We start from the raw sequence: 21,405 nt of genomic DNA on the forward strand, positions 1-21,405 counted from the left end.
ACTACCCTCTTGTAGACCTTCCCTTTTAATCTTATTGGTACCCGTCTGTCACAAATCACTCCTGACACTCTTCTCCACCCATTCCACCCTGCCTGTACTCTCTTCCACACTCACCATTACTCTAAACTGTTGATCCCAAGTACTTAAACTCATCCACCTTTACCAACTCTACTCCCTGCATCCTCACCATTCCTCTACCTCCTTCTCATTTACACACATATATTCTGTTTTAGCCCTGCTGATCTTCATTCCTCTCCTATATTTTATGTAATAGGTGCATAAAACAATTATTCTGTATCCGAAACACCTAAATGTTATAAGAAACAGAATAAGCAACTAAAACGCTACAAGAATAAGTTTTTATTTAGGCAAAAAAGTGAAGTTCTGTCCTTTGTACTGGCCGTGGGTATGTTTCGCCCTTCAAATTCTGTCGTTTGTACCAAAAATGTCTCACTTTGGGCATTTGAAAAGGTGGCAACCCTAAAGGACACTTGCTATTTTTTTTTTTTTTGCGGGACACAACTGCCCAAAGAGGAACTGTCTCCGCCCCCCGCCCGCACAGAGGGACAGGTGGCAACACTAGTTATCCAGGGTTATTTTACTTTACTGGCTCACCAGATGCTCAGTAACGAGCACCGCCCAAACCCCGCCCACCTTGATTGACGTCACGGTTACGATTCAATGAATATTCAACCGGACTGTCAGGCAAGAAGAAAAATAGCATTGAAAGATTTAATGTATTTTAATAACCCTAATTTAACCGGACTGTCCACGGGAAAATGAAATACAGTATTACATGATTATGATGTATTTTACTAACGATATTAATTCAACCAGACTGCCAGGCATAAGTAATGTAAAATCATATATCATCATTATTCTGTTTTCCACCAGCTAATACATACAAACATAAAACTGACATGCACGTTCTTCTCTTTTTGCACGTTTTCCACTGTCACCCCTACGTGTATAAAAATGCTACTTTTAGAAGGACAATAATGCACAGATCTGTCATAAAGCCATTTCATTACAGAAATCTAAACGTAATCAGGAGTCTTAGTGGAACATTTTTAACGGGTGTGGCTTACAAACGCTATGACAGAGTCTAGCGCTTGTAAACCACACCCGTTAAAAAATGTTACACTAAGACTCCTGATTACACCCTTACAAACATCAGCCACACAAACCGCCTGACAAGTAACCTATGATCCCATGACAGGCCTAATCACCCCACTGACTTTCTCAACATCAACATCAACCTTAGCGACCTGACGTAATACAACCTTTTAACTCTTTGAGGACGCGTCATTTCCGGAGGAAACGTTAGTTACAAGAACTGGTTTGGGAGGTATCTAGAAAGTGTCCTTCTGGTAAGTGTTTTTTTTTAGTACTTATGATATATTATGGATCTACATAGTGGCACTTGTACATTCATTGACCCCGTAGCTACTGTAAGTGATAGGTATTGGTAGCTTTAATGTCATTGTTTTGTTTGTCTACCTGAGGTGAGGTTGTTAGTTATTTTGCAGAAGCTCATTGGAATCGGCCGTTATTGGGTTGGGGGTACTGGGCGCATCTTTACGGAAAACGCATAAATGCCGTGATCTCGAGTAGCTGGGTAAATTTGATTAATTTAATGCTTAATTTATGATTAATATGCGATTTCTTGTAAGGGTGACAGCGGGTGTTTGTACTTTGGCGCTGCACAGGCCTTGTTATTGTTTTGGAATGTGGAGCGGTTGACTTGGAGCTCAGGTGGTTGCTAAGCAGTTGCGTTGCAGTGTGTATGCATAATGTAATGGACGTTTGTCATTTTCTGACTGATTTAGGGCGCATGCATGTCCTCTAGACTTACTGAAATTGTACTGCATATTTGCCTTTTTATCTGTCTATTTGCCTGTATTTTCCAATTTTTGGTGGTTGTATTTTAAGATTTGCAGTGTGAAGTGGGTAGCTTTTATTGTAGACGTTAGCTAGCAATACTGCTGAGTTATCATTAGTTTAATTAAATTAGGGTAGTTTTTAATTTTGTTTTTGCGTTTGTCTGCTGTTTCGAGTATTGTATCCATCCTGTATGCAATTTACACAGTCCGAGGTTGTACACTGAAAGTAGACCGGTTTGTATAAGTCGATATGGTTTGCAGTTGTTATTTTTCACACATACTTATCTATATATTTGAAGTTGAGTTTTGAATTTGATACATCTGTTCATTTCAGCCAGATGTGCTCTAGATGTACATTGAAGGAAATACTACAAACAGCCAACGCCAGTTTCTTTGTAGACCGTTGTTTCAGTAATAATTTATGATAGTTTCCGTGATATGTTCAAAGTGCATTTGATTTGTAACTTGTTTGCACTTTTGCCTTTTTGAATAGCTTTTCTGCTTCCCTTGAGATTCCTTTTGAGTTTGCCCTAGGTGTTGAGTCCCATACCCCTAATATATAACCATCCTGTAGGGTTGCTGTGTTTGTGAGGATTTGTAAACAAGTTTGGTAAGTCCTTATACTGATGCTCAGTAGAGTTACTAATGTTATGTTGCTTGTGCAGAGTGCATTACCTTGGTCGCTACAAGTAATTATTGACAATAATAGATGTATTATACAGCACGAAGTACAGCAAATAATAATACAAGCAATAATTTGTGTGCGTAACCATCTTTGCTATCCCATTTTTCAGTCTGTGAGATCAACAATATGTCCCTTTATGAAAATTAAAAATTTTCCTAGATATAATGCTAGTATATGGGGAGTGAGGTGGTGATGCTAAACTGCACAGGTATAACTAGATGGTCCTCTGTAAATAAGTGTTTGGTTTCAGCACTACTCTGTCTAATTATGTTGCCATAAAGTTCTAACAGTAAATCTAAAAACTTTTATCTCCACTTTAAAAATGTTATTCCTAATCTTAACTGTAATTCTAAAACTATCAGTGAGAAGGACTATATATCTATTAAGCGTCAGAGAGATGCTGCCTGGTAAACGTGGAGTAAAAATAAAACTTCTCCCCTACTCCAATATTACAAGAACTTCGAAACACTAGTCATCAAAGACAAAAAAAATTGCCTCCAGCCAGTGTAACCCACACAAAAACCCAAAGAAAATTTAGTACACTGTTAATAAAATCCTCTACCCCAGCAACCCTCCTACTCCTAACCCCTTCCCCCTCCATACTGCCACAACGACTGCTGCTCTATTAAATAACCACTTTGTTGACTTATTTTTTTAAATGTTTCTGTAAAGTTCCACTGCCTCTTCTCTGCCTGGACCTCCAGTCCCCTTTCCTCCAATACTTTCTCCTTACAATCGGTTCCCACTGCCTCATCAAAAACCATCTAAATAAACTCAAACCCTGTTCTTCCTCTGTCGACAAATTTCCTCCCCACTTCCTTAAAGTCGCTGCTAAATCTATTGCCTACCCTATCTCTGTTCTTATTAATCGTTCTATTACCGAAGCTCTTGTCCCCGACATATGGAAATCCTTTTTCACTAACCCTCTTCATAAAGGAGGAAACTCCACTGACCTAACTATCGTCTCATCGCCATACTTTTCCCCCCTTTCCAAAATTCTTGAAAAATGTGTCCACACCCTACTACTTAAACACTTGCTGGGTAACTGTCTTCTAACTCCCACTCAGCATGGCTTTAGAACTCCACCACCCCACATCTACTGCACTACTCTCATTCACTCAAACAGTAGCAGAAGCCTGTGATAACAACCTACTTATTTCCTGTCTTGATACGATCTCTCACCCCATACTGTTAACTAAACTTTCTGATCTTCATCTCTCTATGCCCTCTGTAAACTGGTTCTCTAGTTGCTTATTTAACAGACAACAGTGTATACGCTGGCAAACTGTCTCCTCCACATTTCTACCTGTCAACACTGGCATTCCCCAAGGCTCCATTTTGTATCTCCACTTGGTCATTATTTTCACTAACAGATTGCACACTGCTAGTAACCTGTCTACACTCTTACAATATGCCGATGACTCAACCCTTATCGCCCATAGCACCCCAGAACTCCATGCTGTTACCCAAGACACTTTCATCTCCATCGAAACCTGGCTCACTATATTAAATCCTAAGACAAAATACAAAACTGTTACTTTTCCTTCTTAAAACACTGGCACAACAGAAATACTCTTTCTCCATTTCTTCCCTTAACAATACAATCCGAACCCCATACTAAATTACTTGGTGTCACTATAGACAGTGAACTAAAATTTGATATATAGATCAATCTTTGTATTAAAAAAAACTCCAAAAACTTGGTCTTCTGTACCGTAATCACAAATTGCTCTCGCCCTCCACCAAACTCTCCCTTGCCCTGTCTCTTCTCTTACCCTGTCTTCTATATGCAGCACCAATCCTTACCCAACCTTCAGTCATCTCTCCTCGCCAAATTAGAAACATACAACAAAATAGCTAGATTTGCCTTCAGTTTCCCCTATAAATTCCATCACTGCTTTGCTGTTAAGTTTTTACAATGGCCTGAATTCCCTAAACAACTTCTTCCATAACTGCGTATTACACACTCAGTTCTCTATAACCCCACTTCCTGCCCCCCCTCTATAACCCCCGGCAGCAGCTTCTTACATGTGGCAAACATCTTCTGGACATCTACAAACCAACAAAAATTATTGAAAAGTCCCTGTATAAATTCTGTGTAGCCCGCACCTGGAATGCCCTTCCGCTTAATATAAAAAGTGTCCCCCATTAAGCCCAATTCAAACTTTAACTTAAACACTACGTACAGAAGACCTGATCCTGTCCTTGTCAAACTCCAACCTAATATCCAGCTGCTTTCTTCCTAATCGTACTCTCTTACTCTAATCACTTTCCTTTTTTATGTCTTTATTACTTTAGATGTACATTTGTTGTTTATATTTTTACATATGGAGTATCTTGCCGTTACTATACTTTCATTTTGCAACTAGAACGTAACTGTTTAAATCTTCTTCTTGATATTATACCTTTATAAATGTAACTCTTTTTTGTAAAGTGTTACAGGAATCTGGATCTTGGTGTGCTAATTCGTGTTGTACTTTTCAGCCACGACCTGTGCCATAGACTGTAAAGCTTTATCGCATTTTACTCTTGAGCTAGCAGAGAGTTGAACTGGTTGGTAGCACTGGTTTAAAGCAGATGCTTTTTGTTTGTTATGAGCAACCAAGACTTTGATTTAAAGTAGATTCTCATCTGTAGTATCAGAGGCAACTTAAGTAGTCAAGACTTGTATTTTTTTTTTTTGAGGTTCATGCTGTGTTTATCAGACCTTTTTAACACAGAATTCGACACTTACCATGACCTGTCAAGGTGATGCTCTCAAATCATCGTGACCAAAGATGATGGTTTTGTAGCACAAAAGAAAGTAAAGTGCAGTTACATGTTGTGGTATGTTCTTTGTGTATTGCACAGTATGACCGGGTTGGAAAAGGGTTGTAAGATACATAGTTAATGTTCTAATTACTGCTGCATCAATAATGTTAGTGTATTGGAGGCTGCAGCACGTTTTTCTTGAAGGAGATTATATCTCGTGAGTTCAAGAAAAATTAATCTTTGTTTTTACTTAAGAATATAGCCTTTTTTCATATTTGGAAGGCATTCTCATTTGTGTCAACATAAGTTCATTTACAAGATCAGCAGTAACTCTCTTTCAGTTAACTGAGAGTGAAGCAGTTGCAAGTAAAGATCATGCAGGTAGTCAAGAATCAGTTGTGTGTTAACTTAGCCATTTAAAGTGGATGTTGTGTAGCAGATAAGGAGATGTGCTAGCTTCACAAAAACAGTAAGGTGTGTCTTAAAGGAGGGCATTGAACAAAAAGGGCACAGACCACGTCTGTAGTCTAAAATAACATTCCATGCAAACTTGAAAACAAAGGTTGGTGTATTGCAAATGAAGCAGAACATTTGTTTTAGTTGCATCATATTTACAATATTATCGATGGAATATTGTGTGTTTTGTAGTATATGGCTTTTATTTAATGGGATACTTTTAGGAGAACATGAAAAGGGATTGCATGGTTATTGTAAGCTTTGATTAAGTAGCTGTATTAGTCTGTTGCATGATTGGGTAGTAACATTTTCAACCAGCCCACTTTATAATAGCAATTACACCTATGTACTTCCTAACTTGATCATTACAGAATATGTGGTTCAGTTCTTTGGTGGCTGCAGGTGGGACATTTTGTGTGTCTGCAGGTCTTTTGTTTGCAGCACAGGCCGCCTAGTTTAAATTCCATTGTGCTCTGTATGCAAGATACAGATGGAATTTGGGAAATGGTAGCATTTGGCCATTGTTGATATTTGGTATTCAAAATGCTTGTATATGTTTGCTTGTTGGTAGGGTACGAGTACTCATAGGAGGCTACTAGGCTGTTGGTCCTGAGGCGCATGTAAACCTAGCAAAGAGTTTAACCCATGTGTAGACAAATCAGCACCCAGTGCCCCTGTCCAGCAGGGACATGGGTGGAATCCCAGGGGGTATAGTTTCTGCTTCCCATCCAGTTATCCAGGTTGGGCTTAAAAAGAGGTATTCTGCTTTATGTGGAGAGGAGCCTTTTCCATATATGAAGGAGTCTTAAGGACACAAATTTGTCCAGCCAGCAAGTCTTTCAGATGTCACAGACAAGGTTGAGGCTGTGCATGTGGGTTACTCGAGTGGAGCTTGACTTGCAGATATGCAGCAGTCTCATCAAGGTGGTGTCCATGATCGCCTTGTATGCCAGACCTCTGAGGAGTCTGTATGAAACTGAGTAGAGGGATAAAGCCCTATCTGTATATAGTAGATGTTTGAGGCCCTGGATCCTCCTGGTGAGGAACCTCTGCGGTCTCTCCAGCTGCTGCATGTGTGTTGTACTCAATAATGGGCCTTGTAAGGGAAGAATACAGGGATGTTATGACCTCATTTTCCCTGGATGAGATACCCTTACTTATGAGGTGAGCCATGTAGAAGGCTTTCCATACCACGGAAGCAACATGGTGGTCAAAGGTTAGGCTGCTATCAACCTGGGTGCCCAAATCCCTCACAACTGATTGAGTGCTTAGGATGTTGTTAATGTGATACTTTGTGGGGACGTCACTCTCCCCAGAGGGGATGATGCATTTTTTGGTATTCAGCTTGAGGCCATGTTTCTGGCACCAGGCATTTCTCTGAGTGAGACCCTCTTGGAGGATGTCCACATCACTAGGGGAATTGATGACAGCACCCAGCTTGCAGTCATCTGCAAACTTGGTCAGCCATAGCCTGCTGGTTTTGGCCTACACCTCAGAAAAGTATACCCCAAGTAACAGGCCCTAAGACCGAACCCTGGGTTACGCCGCTTGTTACAGGTCTACTGCTTGAGATGGCTTCCACTATTTTGAATATGTGGGTTCTGACAGTGAGCCAGTTTGCTACCCATCTGGTAACATGTGGATTGATGCCTAGTTGAGAGAGCTTATCTGTTATGCCCGAGTGGGACATAATGTCAAAGGCTTTGGGCAGGTCAGGGTAGGCGATGTACACAGTCTTCCCCTCTTCCATGGCTTTGGTGACTGTCTCAAAGAAGTCGACCAAATTTAGCACATGACCTCCCCTTAATGAAGTCAAATTGTGTGAGGTCAAGTGTTTGGAGGTGGCCAATGGCCTTGTTAATGAGGTCCATGATAATCTGCTCCATGGCCTTGCAGATCAGGCTAGTTAGGCTGATGGGTCTATAATTTCCCGGATTGGTGGACACTCTACCTTTTGTTTAAGGGAATGACAGTGGCAGTCCTCCACTCAGCTAGGATGAAACCAGTACTCAGGCTTTGGTTGAATAGGGTGCCTAATGGTGCTGCAAGTTCCTGCGCGAGTTCATGTAGGATGCAGCCTGCGATGTTATCTGTCCCATGGAGGCTGTATATTTTTGCTTTTGAGAGAGCAGTGATGACCTGTTCCCTAGATATAAGGGGAAGGGTGCAGGTACTGGGGATGTCCTGATTTACTGATGGGGAGGGGGACAGAATTTAATGTCTGCAGCGACAGGACTGTTTGTCTAGCAGTATGCATGGAGTAATTTGAGAAGAGGTATACATATTCTTGCAGTAAGAAGGGAACAGTCTGAAAAAAAATTATGTATAGGCAGTGTTTATTCAGTGCTATATTTACTTTGATTTTTTAATACATAATTAATAACCTGTATAACATATAAAGAAAAAAGTAATATGCATAATGTTTTAAATAGATATGTTTGTCATAATGACTTATCCATGCATTTGTTTATTCTCTGCTTACCCATTTAATCTATGCAAAGTTGCAGGGAAACCAGTGCTTATCCAATCACTTAGTGCATGGAAGTATCATTCTGAGCGAGTGCCAGGCTATCAAAGGGCATGCAGACAGGCACAGTTTCACATGGAATGACAAAACACCTGTAGTGCAGATAGGTGGTGGTTTGTACTTTGATACAGGTAAAATGTAAACAGAATGAAGCCTGATTACCATGGATTATGGATACAGGATTTTTATAACTGTGGTATACATATTTCTCGTCCAGGTTATCATTTCATGTTCTTGATCATTTTCTCAGGGAATTTTTTTTCCTAGTAAGTCATCGAATATATTAAGTAATGACCAGACAGTTTGAGTTTCAGGCTACATATCTTTCAAAAAAAGGCATGCTAATGCCAAACCTGTTAAATTTCAAAGAGCAATATCTTTGAATTTGGTGTTTGAGAAGTTTGGTAGTATAACTTGCCATAACAAAATATTTGTCGCTGGAGTAAGGCAAAAGAAGTTCAAGTTACCTAAATGCTATAGTCTGCAGAAGCAGACTGTCATTGCCCACGACTACCATACGCAAGCTTGAAGTCCAGTAGTTTGCCTGCTATATTGTTATATTACTGTTCATTTGCAGTCAGCTGTACATATTCATTGACTGTTATCACTCTGCATTTAGATTGAGTTTGCACACATTTTAGCTTGAGTTTTTATACAATTAATCAGTTAGAAGTACACGTCAGGCCTGGGTTTTCACAAAGAGGATGGGTTCACCATTTTGAGAAATGTTGCTGTAAACTTTGGAGAAAAATAATGGATAGAAGAAGGAAGATGGGAGAAGGTGGATAGGGTATGAAAACTAAGAAAGGGTGGTAGGAAGCATGACTAAGTTGGTGGGAAAGACAGGAGGATGGGTAAATGTATGAGACTGACGTAAGAATTTCAAGGTCAGTGGTTATGACGAGTAGGTCTGGTAAGAATAAGAAAAATAAGTGAGTATACATATATAGAATAAGGGTCAGATGATGAGAGAGATCACACATAAAGGAAAATATGTTTAGATTGGGAAAACTTTGTCATTTTGCTATTAAGTTGTTTTGGGTAAACCCATAGTAATTAGTTGCTAGGGGACCTCAAATTACTTGAGGTCCACTTAAAAATGGGAGTTTGAATAGTGTATATGGAGCTCTGTCTGTTGGTATTATGGTTTGTGCTAATGACAGAACTCTCAACATCTTACTTCCAGAATCTGAGACAAATGCAAAAATAATCTGGTGCAATCGGGGCCGCTTTCTGAAATATTAGTACTATTAACTCGAAGTTGATGGAATAATAAATTTAATTAGCTTGCATTTTCTGAAGTAAGCTAAGTGTAATCTGCTGCCTTTTCTCCAAAAAATACCAGTTTTAGGAGAGAACTGAAATTCTGAGCCAAAGTCAAGGATGTGCTTGTACATTTGGGACAGTTAAAAGTTAGTTATACTAATGAATTGTCTGTGGAGAAATGTGGTCAATGGGGAAGAAGGTATATGGTCAGAATTTTAATGGAAGATGTAATAAAAAAAAAAAAAAAAAAAAAAGCACATCATCATTAACCATTGTTAGTTGTGTAAGCCTCTAATAGGTAGGCAATTCTAACCAGGTTAGAGTACTTAAGGCTTCGCATTGGTGAGAGAAGGATGGATGTCCACTTCAGAGCATGCATTCCAGTCAGATTTGTTTAGTGAGGAAAGTTAATATGTGGAGAAGAGTAAAAGATACTGGGTAGCAGCAAGAAGATACTGACTGCATCTGATCTGGTATTCTTAAGCATAAATGCTTTTAAGTGTATTATTTTTTTAATGACAAGGCCTATCCTGAACTCCGTGTCAGAAAACCTCAAGAAACAAATTTCAGAGCTCAAGTGGGCGAGTAGTACATAAAGGTGATAAGATGGGAGATGAATAAAGCAGCCATCTTCAAAAATGGAGTCTGCATGAATTCAGCAGCCGTCACACATGCATTTCTAAAGTAAAAGTTTTGCACCGTGGGCGAGTAGTACATAAAGGTGATAAGATGGGAGATGAATAAAGCAGCCATCTTCAAAAATGGAGTCTGCATGAATTCAGCAGCCGTCACACATACATTTCTAAAGTAAACGTTTTGCACCTGTGTCTCTGATGAGCACAGGCAGCCTGTAAATCGTTTATCTCCCAAGGCCCTGCTTGCATATCTAGTGTACCAGAATTTCAGTGATTTGGGATGTGTGGCTAGGTTTAAAAAGTTACTTGTGGTCATTGGCCTAGTATGCACCTATAAACACACAGTACACACCTATGAGCGCACACAGATTCAGAAATTGGAAAGTCTTAAATGTGGACAGTTTGAAGAATTGGAGGTTAGAAAGTTGTGGTGCAGAAGAATTGGAGGTTAGAAAGTTGTGGTGCAGAAGCACAGAATGGTTGCCGGGGTGTGTGGAATTCAGGGTAGGAAAGTGGTTGGGCTGATTTGCCATGATATAGTAGTTACTGTACCCTGATTAGAATCTTTGTTCTGCAGCTGTTATGGGCAGGATTTTTCTTTGTTTTAAAAGCATGGTGTGTATGCAGTTGTTCCTGAGAGAAACTGACAGTAGTTCTGTCTTAGTGGTATTTATGCCACAGCTTGTTTATGTGCGAGATTAATCTTTAATTTGTGATTTGTTTCTGTGGGGCATTGATATCTCAGTGTGTGGTGTGACCCATGGTGGTGACCTGAATTTGACTATACACTGTGTGCAAGTTGTTGTACTGACAGGTAAGTGGAATTTAAAATGTTCAGCTGTAGATTCTGTAGAAAAATCTAAATAAGAAAATTCAGTTCTGACTAAGTTGAATGTAATGGCATTTGATTTTCTTGGTTTGAGTAAGGAAAAAAGCTGTGCTTCAGGAAATTATCCTAATAGATCAGATCTGAGTTGATGACTGGCGTTGCCATTGAAAAAAAGGAATAGTTAACTGCTAACATGTTTTATTGGGATCTCCAGTTACAGTGGATACTCCTAAAAGTGATAAGTCAATGGCTTAAGGGGGCAGAACATGGAGAAAAGTCACATTGTCAATCACAGTAGGCATTTAGGTTCTTAACTGATGGTCTTCATCAGACTGTGACAGACTGGCTTTATAATCTCACTTTTTAGTTTCATAGTTTGGTACTAGGCTGTCTGCCCTGGGGCATTTATAAGCCTAGCCATAGTGATGTGGCTTTCGCCACCCCATGTAATGGTACAAAAGTGTACAGAATAGATTTAGAATACTGTGCCTCTGTGTAGTAGTGACACAGAGATGACCCCTGGGGTAAACCTACGATTTCCCATCCACTCGTCAAGATTTCTCTTGAAGAGAGTCAGTGAGGGGCTCTGCCTAACATGAACTGGGATTCTGTTCCAGAGTATGGGAAGCCTCTGAGTTACAGGTTCATATCTGCCCAAGGGCATTTACAAGCCTAGCCCAGAGTTTTTGTTGCTTTCGCCACCCCTTTAGTTTGAAGAAAACTATGCCCATTATTTTGCTGTGCCTCTGTCAAGCAGAGACACTGAGGTAATCCTTGGGGTATATCTGCGATCTCCCATCCATTGGTCAAGATTTCTCTTTAACACTGCCAGCGAGGTGCTCTGCCTCACATGTACCGGGATTTTGTTCCACCGCATATTGAGTCTTTGGGTGATGAATCTGTCCCTCCAGCACGTCCTATTAATAACAGTGTCAAGGTTTAAGTCTCCCGCCCTTGTAGTTCTGAGGGATCTAGATTTTTTGAGGTGAAGCATGTTCATCAAATCTGGGTTTGACATGGCCTTGTATGTCAGGCACAGGTCACCTCTGAGCAAGCGGTAAGCGACTGAATAGAGCTGAAGTTCTTTCAGTCGGGCAGCATAAGACATATTTTTGAGACCCTTTATCCTTTTGGTGAGGAACTTTTGGGGCCTTTCCAGCTGCTGCAGGTGTCGGGTCAGATACATTCCGAATGGGGCATTGTACTCAATCATTGGTGTGATGAGTACAGGGGGACGATGACCTCCCTTGATCTAGATGTGAATCCCTTCATGATCAGGTGGGCAATATAGAAGGTCTTCCTAACTACTTTAGCAACGTGAGTGTCAAACGAAAGGTTACTGTCAACCTGAGTCCCCAGATCCCTGATAACTTCTTCTGTGCTCAGTGGATTGCCACCTATATGGTAGCTAGGGGTAACCTTGTTTTTCCCGAAGGGTATGACTATGCATTTCTTGGCGTTTAACTTTAGGCCATGACTCTGGCACCAGTTATCTGTTTCTGTGAGACCCTTCTGAAGGATATCTGTGTCAGATGTGTTTTCAACTATGGCGCCCAGTTTGCAGTCATCTGCAAACTTTGTCAGCCATAACCCTCCTGTGTTTGCTTGTACTTCAGAAAAGTAGATGCCGAACAAGAGTGGGCCCAGGACTGAGCCCTGTGGGACACCACTTGTGACAGGTTTTGAGTCCGACATGGCGCCAGCAACTCTGACCCTGTGGGTTCTGTCACTTAGCCAGTTTGCAGCCCATCTTGTGATGTATGGGTTTACATTTAAGCTGATGAGTTTTTCAACGATACCTGAGTGGGGTATTGTGTCGAAAGCCTTTGCCAGGTCGAGGTAGGCTGTATGGACTGCCTTTCCCTCATCAATGGCCTTGGTGACTGTTTCGAAAAAGTCGACCAAGTTTAAAAGGCATGATCTGCCTTTGACAAAGCCAAACTGGGTTGGATCCAAAGTCTGCAAGTTCCCTATGTCTTTATTTATGAGTTCCATTATGATCCTCTCCATGGCTTTGCAGATAAGGCTTGTCAAGCTGATGGGACGGTAATTTCCAGGGTCGGTGGAGGCACCGCCTTTGTGAAGTGTGACCACAGTTGCCGTGTGCCACTCCTTGGGTACGTATCCTGAGGTGAGGCAAAGAGTAAACAGCTGTCCTAACTGCGGGTTTAATTCCTCGTATCTTGTAGTAGCTTCCTCCTTTTGTTGTAGAGTTTGTTTATGGCTGGGGTCCACCAGACTGGACGCTTGCCTTTGGTACAAAGAGTCTTTGTTTTGTTTGGGATTGCCTGATCCATGCAGTCCTGTAGGTGCTGGTAGAAGGCATTTGTAAGTGATTCAGCGGCTTGAGTAATGTTTACCGCCGGCTCGGGGGCCTTAAAAGAGACCACACTAGTCTTTAGAAGTGTGAAGTCGGCTTTTGAGAAGTTCTTCACTGTGGTCTTTTTTATCTCAGGTGGGGGCGGGATGAGTACCTCCAGTGAGATTAGTTTATGATCTGATCTCACCAGTGAGGGGTATACTTCCGGTGTTGAACATTGTGATCCCATGTTCGTGATGATGAGGTCAAGTATGTTTTCACCTCTTGTGGGGATGGTGACTAGTTGTTCCATGGCATTTGAGTTTATGAATTCCAGGAACCTTTGGGCTGGAGTGTTTGGGCTTGAGTAGTGATCCCAGTCTATATTAGGGTAGTTGAAATCACCTAGTATGATGGTGTTTGGAGATACATTTATCCCCTCCAGTGTTTTCAGGAAAGCTATGTGAGTTTGAGTTTCCTGAGTTTGAGAGGGTGGCCTGTAACATGCTACAAATTGCAGAGCAGTTTTGCCTTTGGTTAATTGCACCTGGATGGTCTCCGATGCATCGCGCGTTGCCACCAACCTTGAGGTGTGGGTGTCCTTGATGAATATGAACACCCCCCTCCTTTCTTGGTGTTGTCCGGATTTTGGGGCCGGAACGCATGGTATGAGGTAAAACCTGATAGTGCTGGGGTGCTCTCAGGAGCCTTGAACCAGGTTTCAGTCACAGCACAGACATAGATGTTCTCCATACTGAGAAGGGCCTCAAGTGCGTGCATCTTGAGGTTGAGACTTCTGGCATTGAGCAGCATTACCCTTAGTTTTTTTCCTTTTTTGTGTTCTAGGGTGGTAGGTTTAGAATTTGAGCCTTGCCTAAAAAGGCACTATGGGGGTGGCAAGAGCCTTTGCCAATATCCGGAAGCCCAGGGGTGACAGGTGCAAGCCGTCCCTTGCGAAGCAGCGTGGCTTGTCCAGCATGTCATCCCAGGCAGACAGACATTGGATCCCCTTTGAATGACACCAGAGTTTAAGCCAATTATTAAAGCTGATCATCTTATCTCTGTATTGTGGCATCATTCTTGGTTAAGGTAGGATACTGCTCAAGGTCAGGGTCATACCTGCCTGGGCTACATAATCAGAGACCTCCTCAATGTCTCTTTTCATGTAGTCCAAGGAGGTACGTCTCAGGTCGTTTACACCAGCGTGGACAATGACTGAGTCGTACTTGTACCTGCTGTTGAGAGACCTGAGTGCTTGTGTTCTGTGGCGGATTCTAGCGCCCGACAGGCAGCTTACTGTGACCTTCTCCTTACTCAATCTGGTGAGCGGGACGTCAGTGTGTCTGACTATGGAGTCACCAATGACGAGTGTGTCTGGCATTGTGTTTGGCCTTAAGGGCTGTGACTGTTTGGCACACTGACTGTGTGGTCTATGTGTTGCATGTGTTGTGTCCTGAGGTGGTAGTTGTTTGGGTGTCTGCTTTGGTGGCCTCTGCTGTTTTGGTAGATTTTTGATCAGAGCCTCCGAGTATGTCTTTGTGTGTTTATGTGTATGATTTGAAGTTGTGATAGTACTATGTGAGACTGGGTGTGTGTGGTACCCTTCTCCTCCTGTCTGGTCTTGCCAGTCTTATGTTGAGAGAGCTCAGCCTCCAGTTTGGCTGTATAGTTGCATCTCTCGCATGTATTTGTGTTTTGTGGGAGAAGGAGAGGGTTGTCTGTGTACCTGAGGCAATTGTAACATTGCCTCAATATTCCCAGGTTCACCAGCTGAGCAGGAGAGGACACTAGCAACTGATCCCTCGACATGCTAGAAGGGATAGACAAAAAAACTTAAAAAAAGACTTCGGGGGATGTGGGTGATCGAGAAAGGGGTTTTAGGCTGGTGGGGTACTATCTATAGTAAAAGTGCTATATCAAGATGAAAAGTACTGTAGGAGCAAGTGCTAGGCTTTACAGATAGAGAATAGTCTACTTGGGAATCAAGTAGAGATGAACTTTTTAGTTATAGGATACGCTGGTTAGATCAGTAGTACAGTTCAAGGAAGGCTGTTTTAAAGGGAAAATTTGAAGAATGGACTTTAGGTAGCCCGAATAGTTTAACCTTGATTAACCGCCACTGCTCTTGTGTGCTCCTGTGGCAACTCCGTGCTAAATCACACTTTATAGCAGGGGGCTGGAAAAAACAGGAAATGACCCAAAATGGCCAATGAATTACTAGTTGCTGTCTCTAACCACTCCTCTGAGGACAAACAGGCAGCTCAGTACTCCCCACTCTCACTGGTGAGTAAAGAAACTTCCCTCTGGCCACACAAGAAAATGGAGGAACACAGGAACCAAATACAAAGCCCAGGGATCAGCAAATCTGGTCTCTGGGACAACTAGCTAGGAAAGTTTAGGAAAGCAGAAGTATTTTTTTTGTTTTTTTTTTAGTTTTTTTTGAATAAACAGAAAATACAGTAAATGCTTTGTTATTCAACTAAATTGCTATCAAAGGCTAGTACACTTGAGTGTATTAGCCTGTTTGCACTTCTTGGCTAAAAGTTTTGCTTAAAAGTTAACAATCAACAATTTAAGCACAGAAAAACAGGTAATTATGAATCTGTCCCCTCCAGCATGTCCTATTCATATTTGTGCTGAGCTTCAAATCTTTAGCTCTCGTGGTTCTGATGGATTTGGATTTTTTGAGGTGGAGCATGTCCATCAATTCCTGATTGGACATGGCCTTGTACGTCAGGCACAGATCACCTCCTGAGTAGGCGGTATGCCACTGAATAGAGTTGGAGTTTCTTTAGTCTGGCAGCATATGACATATGTTGGAGACCCTTGATCCCCTTGATCCTCTTGGTGAGGTACTTTTGGGGTCTCTCTAGCTGTTGCAAGTGCCGGGTGAGGTACATACCAAATGGGGCATTGTACTCAATCATTTGGGGTCTCTCTAGCTGTTGCAAGTGCCGGGTGAGGTACATACCAAATGGGGCATTGTACTCAATCATGGGCCTGATAAGGGAGGAGTACAGTGGCACAATGATCTCCTTTGATCTGGATGTGAATCCCTTCATGATAAGGTGGGCAAGGTAGAAAGGCTTTCTAACCACTTTGGCAATGTGGGTGTCAAATGAGAGGTCACTATCGACTTGGGTCCCCAGGTCTCTGCTTACTTTTTCCGTACTCAGTGGGTTACCGCCTATGTGATAATTTGTGGGCACTTTGTCTTTCCCAAAGGGGATGACTATACATTTTTTGGCATTTAATTTAAGGCCATGACTCTGGTACCAGTTGTCCGTTTCAGTGAGGCCTTTCTGTAGGATGTGTGTCAGCTGTCGACTATGGCGCCTAGTTTGCAGTCATCTGCAAACTGTGTCAGCCACAACCCTCCCATGTTTGCTTTCACATCTGAGAAATAAATGCCGAACAAGAGGGGTCCCAGGACAGAGCCCTGTGGGACACCACTTGTCACTGGCTTTGAGTCTGACATGGCTCCAGCGATTTTGACTTTATGGGTTCTATCCTTTAGCCAGTTTGCCACCCATCTTGTGACATATGGATTTACATTTAAGCTGTTGAGCTTGTCTATAATGCCAGAGTGGGGTATTGTGTCGAAAGCTTTAGCCAAGTCCAGGTAGGTTGTATGGACTGCTTTGCCCTCGTCAATGGCTCTAGTGACTGTTTCGAAAAAGTCAACCAGGTTTAAAAGGCAGGATCTGCCTCTTACAAAGCCGAACTGGGTGGGATCAAGTGTCTGTAAGTCCCCAATGTCTCTGTTTGTTTATTAGTTCCATAATGATTCTTTCCATAGCTTTGCAGACCAGGCTGGTTAAGCTTATGGGGCGGTAGTTACCAGGGTCAGTAGAGGTGCCTCCTTTGTGGAGTGGGACTACTGTTGCTGTACTCCAGTTTTCAGGCACATATCCTGTAGTAAGGCTAAGGTTAAATAGCATGTGCAGGTTTAGCTCCTCTTGGAGTTCACGTAGCATGCAACCCGGGATACCGTCAGGTCCCATTTATGCTGTGTTTTTAGCTTTGCTGAGGGCGGTTCTCACCGGTTACATTCAGCTGGGATAAAGGGTGAGGGAGGGGAGAAATTTGCACTGAACCTGTCTGCCAGAATGTTGGCAATATCTGTGGGTTCAGTGTATTTTACTAACTCTGAACATCTGAGGGTTTCTGCCCAGGTTTCTAACATAGCTGAAGAAGGCCTTGTGGTTATCTTTAGTGTCCATAGCGATTTTTCTCTCAAAGTTTGCCTTGTATGTTTTTATGAGAGAACGTAGCTTTCTACTAATGCTGATCAGAGATGCCTTCTCTTTATGGGATTTTGCTCTGTCATGCAGTAGCTTCCTTCTTTTGTTATACAATTTGTTTATGGCTGGGGTCCACCAGACAGGACGCCTGCCCTTGGTGGAGAGGGTCTTGGTTTTATTTGGGATTGCATGATCCATGCATTCTTGGAGATGTCCGTAGAAAACATTTGTGAAGGATTCTGCATTGTGGGATGTGGTTTCCACTGTCCCAGTGGGCTTAAAGGATACCATCTCAGTTTTTAGAAGTGTAAAGTCGGCTTTTGAGAAGTTTTTCACAGTAGTCTTTTGTGTTGGGGGTGGAGGTGGGATATGTATATCCAGGGTGATTAGTTTGTGGTCAGATCTCACTAGTGAAGGGTATACTTCCGGTGTGAAGCACTTTGTCCCCATGTTTGTGATGATCAGATCTAGTATATTATCTCCCCTTGTGGGAGAGGTGACTAGCTGTTCCATTGCGTTTGAATTTATGAATTCCAGGAACCTTTGGGCTAGGGTTTTTGGGCTAGAATAATGCACCCAGTCTATGTTAGGGTAGTTCAAGTCTCCCAATATGATGGTGTTTGGTGAGCCATTCATATCCTCCAATGTCTTCAGGAAGGCTGAGTGGGGTTCCTGATATTGTGAGGGTGGTCTGTAACATGCTACCAGTTGTATAGCAGTTTTGCCTACGGTTAGTTGCACCTGGATGGTCTCTGATGCTTCATGTGTTGCCACTAACCTGGAGGTGTGGGTGTCCTTGATGAATATGGACACTCCCCCTCCCTTTTTGGTTTGGCCCGAGTTTTGGGCCAAAAAGCATGATACGAGGTATAGCCTGGTAGCGCTGGGGTGCTCTCAGTAGCCTTGAACCAGGTTTCAGTTACTCAGTTACTGCACAAACATCTATGTCCTCCATACTGAGGAGTGCTTCGAGAGCCTGCATCTTGAGATTTAGGCTTCTGGCGTTGAGCAGCATTACCCTTAATTTTTTTTTTTCCATTTTTGTTTTCTAAGGAGGTGGGTTTGTCTTTTGAGCCTTGCCTAAAAAAGGCACTATGGGGGAGGCAAGAGCCTTAGCCAATATCTGGAAGCCCAGTGGTGACAGATGCAAGCCGTCCCTTGCGAAGCAGCGTGGCTTGTCCAGCATGTCATCCCAAGCAGACAGACATTGGATCCCCCTAGAATGACACCAGTATTTGAGCCAGTTATTAAAGCTGGTCATCTTGTTTTTGTATTGTGGCATCATTCTTGGTGAGGGCAAGATGCTGCTCAGGGTCAGGGTCATACCAGCCTGGGCTACATAATCAGAGAGCTCCTCTGTCTCTCTTCATGTAGTCCAGGGAGGTACGTCTCAGGTCATTCACGCCGGCATGGGCAATGACTGAGTCATATTTGTACTTGCTTTGGAGAGACCTGAGTGTGTGTGTTATGTGGCGGATCCTAGCTCCCGATAAGCATCTCGCTGTTATCCTCTCCTTGTTCAGCCTGGTAAGCGGAACATTAGTGTGTCTGACTATAGAGTCACCTATTACTAGTGTATCAGGCATGGTGTTTAGCCTTAAGGGCTGTGATTGTTTGACACACTGATTTATTGAAGTATGTAATGCATATGTTATGTTTTGAGGTGATGGATTTTTGGGTGTCTTTGGGTGTCTGCTTTGGGAGCCTCTGTTGTTTTGGTAAGTTTTTTGTTAGAGCCTCCGAGTATGTCTTTGTGTTTTTATGTGTTTGGTTTGCAGTTGTGGTAGGTCTATGTGGGACTGGGTTTGGTGTGTGTGTGGTTACCTTCTCCTCCTGTCTGGTCTTGACAGTCCTGAGTTGAGAGAGTTCAGCCTCCAGTTTGGCTATATAGTTGCATCTCTCACATGTATTTGTGTGTGTTGGGAGGAGGAGAGGGTTGTCTGTGTACATGAGACAATTGTAGCATTGTCTCAAGATTCCCAGATTAACCAGCTGAACCGGAGGATGCCAGCAATCTACCACTCGACATGCTAGAATATTATAAGGGAGTGCTGTGCCTTTAAGGGAAGTGGGTACTCACAGGGAAGGTAGGTGGATGTAGTGCTTTCTTTAGTTAGCGAGTGCTTACTTAGAAGAGAGGTTTTGGGAACAAGTGCTAGGCTTATAATAAAGCGATTAGACTAGATTATTATAAGAGTAGAGCTTTCTTAAGGGAAAATTTGAAGAGCAGACTTGGCGGAGCCAGAAAACGTTTAACCGGCGCTGCGCTATGTGCACAACCGTGCAAACACGAATTTTAAACAGTGAACTTCAGAAGAGCTAGAAATGGTCCAAAACAACCAATTACTACAAGCTCTTGTGCTGAGGTCACTCCTTCAGGGACAGATAGGCTGCTCAAGGCTCCCCACTCCCACTGGTGAGCAAACTTCCTTCTATCCAAGTAAGGCAATGGACACCACAGGAACTACACCACAGTCCAGAATACAGCAAAGCCTGTATACTGGTCTAAACTAGTCGAGGAGAGGCAGGAAAACAAGGATATTTTTTTGTTTATTTTGTTTTTGAGATAGAAAGCACACAGAAATGCAGGAAACAGTAATAAATCAGTTACACAGGCTAGCACACTTTAGTGGGCAACCTCAACAGTTAAATTAACAAACAAACAACTTTCGACCAATTTTCGACTAAATGAGTGCAGATAATATATAATGCAACAAACAGTTAAAAAAAAAAAAACAGTTTAAGCTTGTTCAAGGTAAGCAAGAGAAGATATTTCAGGTAAAAAAAAAAAAAAACAGCAAAAATACTTAAATCAGGAAAGTAGTCGCTTTTCTCAGTTCTCTGCTGCTAGGACCACTCTGCAGGACCACGAGGAGCTGTTGCTGAGTAGTATAGCCAGAAAAAACACTCTGAGGCGGAGTACTATCTGATGTTGATGCAATTTTTGAAATTCCATAGCCTTCACTGAAGGAAGTTGCATAACTGCAGATCTCTGCATTGCAGAATGGTTATCTTAGGATTGGATCAGCAGCGAAGTTGCCGAGTGCAATTTTGGTAAACTTTAAGATGCAGAAGATTGTTTTTGTTTGTTCTCCATTAGTCTGTGGGGAGGTCCACAAGTTGGTCTCTCTACCTACTCTCTGAGTTACTATCCTGTGGCCCTTCTTATGTTCCATTTATCGGTCATTTCAGCATGTCAGCATATGGATCCTCCTATTTCAATTCCGTCTCGTATCAAAATGTTCTTTTAAGGGGTTTTGCGTAAGAAGTCTTCCAAGAAAAACTGTGGCCCCTCCTTGGGGTCCTAATATTTTGTTGGAGAGGCTACCACTTGTTTCATTCTAACCAGATAATATGCCTGACTTGAGGTCTTAACATGGAAAAATAGTTTTGATAGTTGCTCTGGCCTCTGCAAGAAGGGTATCCACTTTGCAAGCTGTTAGGGTGATTTTCTATAGGGACAAGGTTTCTTTTTAACTAATCCTTTCTTTTATGCCTAAAGTACATTAAGCCAAACTATTAATCTCCCCGTTTTCTTTCCTGAACCTAAAAAAAATGATGGGGAAGGGATGCTCCATTTATGTCGTGAATACATTGGTCTGGCTGGCTATTGTCCCACAGTACCTAGAAAGACTAAATTGCTTACTAAAGAGTCCTTGACACTGTCAAGAAGTCCATGCCTCAGCTGATAATGGATGAACCTACAGTGTCCATTGTTTATTTCTCCAGCCACTCATTTGCCTTTCCAGCTTCACTGTTCTTTTGGCCAGCATGAAAGGGGGAGGGCCATGTCCTTTTTTTTTCCAGCTATCCTCTCTTGGTCTGAGGGA

At 42.2% G+C, this 21,405-nt stretch overlaps 1 protein-coding gene across 3 annotated transcripts in view; it reads left to right on the forward strand.

The window, feature by feature from the left end:
- The first annotated feature begins 1,128 nt into the window (after positions 1-1,128).
- Positions 1,129-21,405, forward strand: part of RNF146 (ring finger protein 146) — a 79,917-nt gene continuing 59,640 nt past the window's right edge. The window contains exon 1 of one of the 3 annotated variants that reach the window (XM_044064051.1): positions 1,129-1,370. The gene's annotated coding sequence lies outside the window, so the exon portion shown is untranslated. Of the gene's footprint in view, positions 1,371-1,403; positions 1,452-21,405 lie in introns of those variants that run through there. The other 2 variants (XM_044064043.1, XM_044064058.1) reach the window with 2 other exon arrangements.

The sequence above is a fragment of the Protopterus annectens genome, chromosome 1.part0 (genome assembly GCF_019279795.1).
Source record: "Protopterus annectens isolate FY-2018-M chromosome 1.part0, PAN1.0, whole genome shotgun sequence".
In the NCBI taxonomy this organism is placed as follows: domain Eukaryota; kingdom Metazoa; phylum Chordata; order Ceratodontiformes; family Protopteridae; genus Protopterus; species Protopterus annectens.